The sequence below is a fragment of the Mustela erminea genome, chromosome 12 (genome assembly GCF_009829155.1).
Source record: "Mustela erminea isolate mMusErm1 chromosome 12, mMusErm1.Pri, whole genome shotgun sequence".
NCBI lineage: Eukaryota > Metazoa > Chordata > Mammalia > Carnivora > Mustelidae > Mustela > Mustela erminea.
Window position 1 is genome coordinate 40104473 of NC_045625.1, and position 7092 is coordinate 40111564.

The following is a 7092-nucleotide window of genomic DNA, read 5'->3' on the forward strand; positions in this document are numbered from 1 at the left end:
TACATTTCTAAGTCAGCTCATTTGTCAGTTTTAATTTAGGAGAAATTGTATCTAAATCTCTGTTCATTTAGCTTTCTTTTTTTTAAAGAAGAAAAATATTTTTATTTATCTAATTGTCAGGATACTGTAATTTTTTTTTTTTTAAGAGAGGGTGGGAGAGAGTGGAAGCAGGGAGGCATAGAGGGAAAGGGAGAGAGAGGGAATCCCAAGCAGACTCCATGCCCAGCGCAGGGCCCAACTCAGGGACTTGATCTCACAAACCCAAGATCAAGACCTGAGCAAGAATCAAGAGGGCATTTAACCAACTGAGCCACCCATGTTCCGGGATGTTCTGATTTTTAACAGTTTTTTTTTAAAAAGGCACCAAAAATTAAAATCAGCAAAAAGAAAAAGTAGTTAGGTTGCAATGCCACTCTGGACTTAGTTTAGCAAAATCCCCCAATTTTTCTAGTAGATGAACAGTGAATAATTCTTAGAATTTTTATGTAATAATAACAACTAATAGTTGTAACACTGTACCAACCAGGGTTCAATTACGGAAACAGAAACAAGATCAATAGGAGTTATTCAATATTTTTGTATATTTTTAATTGAAACTCTGATATGTCCAGATGGATTCATGCTTCTAATTTTCAACGTTATCATATAATGTATATAATTTTCAAATACTATATTATTCATTCATATTAATGCTTAAATTTAGCTGTAGGAAAAATACCTTGGGGATTTTATTTTATTATATTTAATTAAAATTTAGAGTAGTTTTAAATTGCTAAGTACACATTATTAATAATTTGCTATTTTTCTAAACTTTAAATTTAAGTAGACTCTATCACTTAAATAAAAACTTAAAAAAATAATACTTAAAATGAAAAAGTAGACTCTGTCTAGAGACATAAAAATCTTGCATGCACATGCACAAGACAGACAGAGAGTTGGGGTGGACAGGAGAGAAAGAGAGAGAGAGAGAGAGAGAGAGAGTGAGAGATTTTGATTGATTTATTATAAGGACTTAGCTTGTAAGACAGTGGGGGCTGGCGAAGCAAATCTGAAATTTGTAGGCTAGACCATCAGGAAGGAACTTTCATTAGTAAGATAGAATGCCATAGGGCCAAGTTGTCCACAGGTGGAATTTCTTCTTTCTTCAAAAAACTTCACTCCCAGGGTGCCTGGGTGGCTCAGTGGGTTAAAGCCTCTGGCTTCAGCTCAGGTCATGATCCCAGGATCTTGGAATCAAGCCCCGCATGGGGCTCTCTGCTCAGCGGTAAGCCTGCTCTCTCTGCCTGGTTCTCTGCCTACCTGTAATCTCTGTCTGTCAAATAAATAAATAAAATCTTTAAAAACAAACAAACAAACAAACAAACAAAAAACTTTACTCCAAATTTGTATTTTGAAATAACATACACATATAGATTGATGTGTTTATCTATTTAATGAAACATTTCATTTCTAACGTATCTCAGAATTAACAGAAGATAACCTATCTCCCTCTTCCTTTTTTTCTCCCTCCTTCCATGTCACGATTTTCAAATTTGTGCCACGTTCGTCTGCCCCTATCTTGGCTTCCTTCACAAATACACACAATACGAAGAAATTAATTGGAGGAAGGAAATGTTGTGAAGACAGAGATACTTATTTTATACACATAATATCAAATTGGCTATCAAATAGATTGATTGTTTGATGTCCTACTACTATGATGTAAGCTTTCTGCTAGTGCAGATAAGGACTTGCCTAAGAAGCAGGAAATCAGTGTCTTAAATACTGATTCAATATTCTATCAATTTAAATTTCAACATGATTAATTTCAATTTCAATTTCAATATGATTATTTGCCAGCATTTGTCAACAGTTAAGTTTTGCAGTTCATTTATTACCCTGTCATTTAATCATTACATTTTAGATATGTAGCAAAAATTATCCTTCTAGTCATTAATATAGAAGTATAAAAAGAATATAAGAATTTTTGAGTCATGTAATTTTATGATTTAATAGCCCTCAAATAAGTCTACCTGACTTCATGTGTTCTTCAGTATTTTATATTCTGACAAACAATCTGTAGTGCTTTTTTATTGAAATGATGACAAACATTTACACAAATGAGCCGCATGTATATGAGATGGTCAGCTTGGGATTACTCAGGTAAGGACATACCACAGAGAACCAGAGAGAAGAAAGCAGATGATGAGATTATATTGCACGGTTATAACAAATTAATTTATCATATTTTTCTCTCAAAAGGGATTTTGAGAGACTAAAGATCAGTTGAAAAACAATATACTCCTGTCGAGAGGACTTTGGTTTTCAATGTGGTAATAATAACCATTGTAAAGAAATGCAAATCTAGAGTTTTGATCTGTGTAGGCCATTACACAGGCTCATTCTGAACAGTTTTGTTGTTGTTGTTGTTGTTTTGTTGTTTTTTCATTTTTGTTTGTTTGTTTGTTTGCTTTTTACAACTGCAGCATTGAAGATAAGTGACTCTTAAGATGTTCTTGGTAAGACTAGAAATTTATTTGCATTAGCACTTTGAGGGTAGATCCATCTTTAGAGATAGACTCATATCAGCCCAGATTAAACTTTAAATTTTTATGAAATCAGTATAGATAGGAGATGTAGGTATAGATACGTGTATACATATCAAACTGACACAGCCCTACCTCTCTTTTTTTCTGCACACCAGTGGTGACAGTGATAACAGAAAACAACAGTGCTATACCCAAAGCAGAATGCCTAGCACTTATTAAGCACTCCATCCAAATGTTTTTGCATTCTAATTGCAGAATTCCTGGTTAAAAAAATAAATAAATATATATATATGAAATATATATATTAAAAAATATATATATTATTCAATGCAATGATTATGCCTTATAACAAATTAGAAACTAGGGGCAAAGTATTTTAATCAACCTAACTATCCAAGTTAATTACATAATTAGTAGATTAATCACATGATTTGAACATCATCTTGGGATTCTTTTTCCCATAATTTTCTGTTAGGAGAGGAAAATGGGAAATAGGTACGCTCAGAAAGTATCCTAACTGCGTTTATAATGTCTTTTCTGGGCCATCCTATAGAATCATAGAATGATCAGTTTCTACAGAAAGGAAGAAAAAGAAATATGATTAACCATTTTCAGAGTACAGTGTCCTGTTTTGTTCATTTGCAGTAAATTAGACTTTCTTAGAAAGTGAAAGCCCAGTGCTAACACTGACAAAAGTTCTCTTAATATGGGAGTAGAAAGGAGATATCCCATGGTTATTTGTCTAGATTTCCTGTTTTCAGTAAATAGACAATTCTCTCCCTCTTTTGCCATGTGCACAGTAGTACACAGAAATACACAGACCTTCATTCCCTCAATAGGAGGTCCTTTTTCTCATTCTAGGAGATAGCCAGTAGAGGATTTATCTCTGGCCTCAGCAGCTTGGATTCTTAATACTTTCTTAAAAGTACCATGAAAAATCATAATGAGAAAAAAATGTATTTAAAATAAATTTAACTAAAAATTTAAAATTCATTCACCACATGAATATGATCCAAAGAAACACAAAAAACTAAAAGAAAAATATCTGTACTATTTATAGGAAACATGTTTTAATGGAAGCTGAAACAAACCTATTCAAGGTCTTTAGTATGAGAAAATGTATTTTAAACTGCTTTTCTCAGTGGACCAAATAGCATCTATCTCTATGCCATTTCTTCAGTGATATTCTCAATTTGAAACAACATGGCTATTTAAAACAATTGTCTTTAAAATTCTCTTTTTCTATTAATATATAATGTATTATATGTTTCAGGGTTACAGGTCTGTGAATCAGCAGTCTTACACAATTCATAGCACTCACAGGAGCACATACCCTCCACCAATGTCCATCATCCAGCCACCCTCTCGCACCCCCCAGCAGCCCTCAGTTTGTTTCCTGAAATTAAGAGTCTCTTATAGTTTGTCTCCCTCCTTGGTTCCATCTTGTAAAACAATTATATCTTCAAGTTGCTAATGGTCACATAACAAAATTTAGTGGCAGCATTTCGAATAAATACAGAATATTGGACTAGCCTTGCAAGTCCCCCACACATAAAACAAATTAACAAAATTACCATTGTCAAAGGAACAAAGCAACAAATTAACAAACAATCATAAGTTTCACATAATTACCAAAAAATTTGCTAATTCTACATTTAATAAAAAAAATCAGATTTCTCTTCTGGAGAGAAAATTTAGATCTTTGAGCTAATTTGAGGTATAAGAAATCCAAAAGAATGAACATAAAGGTAAGCAGTCTCCTTCCAGTGACCTATAAATCTAATATCCTTGCCATTTTGCTTACCTGATACTGTGGAACCTTATCATAATGAGACAAGAAAAAGAATCAGGAAAAAAAAGGAGGAAGGGACTGAGTTCAGATTTTTTAAGAAATTTACACTCTATTTCATTAAATCATTATATTGTTAATTGTGATTATTCATTTGTTAATTTAGAATTGTGGATTTAGTGGGGTTTGAGTCAGAACACCCATATTCAGAGTAGGGGATGAAGACCAGCCTCCGTCACACCTGTCACCTCCACCAACAAGAATGATAAGACAGCTTCAGTAACCATTGTATGTACTTCTACCCCAAGTCTTCATAGCTTCCGCTCTCCTCTCTGAATCCACAGGCACTAACTAATCCTATCATGTCCTGTATGACCTTCTTCATCCTCTAAGAAAGGCATTTCAGTCCCATCAGAAATACCCCCATTTCTCTCATCCCCTTAATATAGCCGTCTGTTTTCAAGTTCCCAGATGTTCTCCTCTGTTTTTCCATGTACTCCCACCAATGAGGTTTTATTCATGACTCTACCTGCCTGTTCTTATCGAGGTCATAGCACTCGAGTGGTTACCTATTAGTCCTCATCTTACAGAAACATTTGACCGGGATTCACTATTGCTTCTTGTATATAATATTGTAACCTGGCGTGCCAGTCACCAGTTACTCTTAGTTATTCTTGTATCTCATGAGCCCAGGCCCTACCCATCTCCTCCCTTTACTAATCTCTTAAGATTGGTAATACTGGGCCCTCCTTGGTCCTCTTCCCTACCAATATTCACTCCTGGTCATCTCCTCTCTCATGGCTGTATCCTAAAGATACATGGCATCTTCAGCTCAAACCTCCTTCCACACTTCAGATCATATGTCCTTGGGGACATATCTCCACCTGGATTCTAATAACAATATCAGGCATGAAAACCAAAGAACTTGCATCTCTCCCCCTGACTCACTGCTCTTGACATCTCCCAGTTGGTAGTAACTTCTAGGTACTTGGGCCCTACATCTTGAAGTCATCTTTCATTCATTTCCCCCCCCTTCATGTGCCAATGCCATGCTATCAAATTCCTCCTACTTCTTCCAACTTAGCTTAGATTTGCCTTACCTTGCTTTATTTGTTGGTATTTTTACAGTTGGACTTACCCATTTCTAAAATGCAATTCTATTTATTATTTCATTTGTTATGTTTTTATTTCTTACCTTTTCCCCCCTGCTGATTAGAATAGAAGCTACATAGCTGGGAACCTTTGGAATTTTCTTTGTCGTCATTGACATGTCATGTTCCTGGAAACTTTGCACAGAACAGGGTCTCCGTATTATTTTTTGAAATATTGTTGTAAGGAGAACAATAGTAAGGAGTATGTACCAGGTTTATGCTCTGTGATACTATGCAGTTTTGTTAATACAAGTGATATTTACCTACCCTAATGGAGTTTATACTCCAGGGAAAGAGACAGACATTTAACAGATGCTTATAAAATGAATGTATGAAAAGAATATTTTCACAGATGCTACATTGGAATGCTTTAGAAGTCTGTGAAAGGGTTAAATTGTGGGGGCGCCTGGGTAGCTCAGTGGGTTAAAGCCTCTGCCTTCAGCTCAGGTCATGATTCCAGGGTCCTGGGCTACAGTCCCACATCAGGTTCTCTGCTCATTGGGAAGCCTGCTTCCTCCTCTCTCTCTCTCTGCCTGCCTCTTTGTCTACTTCTGATCTCTGTCTGTCAAATTAATAAATAAAAAATATTAAAAAAATAAAAATAAAGAAGCCTATACCTCCTTGCAGAATCATATTTATAAAAAAAACAAAACAACAAAACAAAAAACTGTGCTCCCAGCCTGTCCCTAGTGGGGGAAACAGAGGTAGGGGATAGAAATCTTAGTGTTGAAAACATGATCTGAAAAGTAAGAATGACTTACATGTGGATGTGAGCGGGAGCCTGGGGAGATGTTGTTCCTTCAGAGATAATAGCAAAGACCTTGTGGGAGAAAAGATTAACAAGTGAGGTTAGTTTAAAGAGCTGAATAAAAGTTGAAGTGTCTGGAGGGTAGGCAGTGAGAGGATGAGGCATATAAAATGTCATGGAGAGTTACCAGCTACACCATGAAGAGCTGGGGAGGGCAAAAGAAATATTTGTTTGTTTTCTTCTTTTTTCTGACCATGATGGTAACTATGGAAGTGTTTTATGCTATGGAGATTAAGGGTAACAGAATGAATGTGCATTTTCAAAAGAACAACCTGTGACAAAGAATGAATGTGGTGCAAAATGTTCTTTAGAGAGTTTTACTATGTAGTTCATAAGAAAAGATACATAAGAAAAGATACATACTAAGTAGTTCATAAGAAAGATGATGATAGCTTAGACTGTAGTCCAGAAAAAAAAATATGTGGATGATCACTTCTGAGTGTCTTCACTAACCCTTTTGTTTTTTACCCCCAATCATTAATGTAGGTTCACTCTTTGGATCTCCTCCTCCTCTTCCTCCTCCTCCCTTTTTCTTTTTTTCCAATTTATATCTTTACCTTGAACATTTAGTCCAATGACTTTAATTATTGTCATTGGAGAATTGTCATTGTGAATCCTTTTTTGCATGAGGCCCTGTGCAACTGTATAGGATGCCTACGTGTAATGCTGGTCCTGTCTAGGACTCCATCTCTCCCTTAAGCTCAAGATAAAATTAAATTGGAAATAATGTGCTTGACATCTGTAGTCAGATGTCTCCTAGATAAATGAACATAATGAACCTAAATATATCTAATATAGAGCTCAGATTGCCCACTG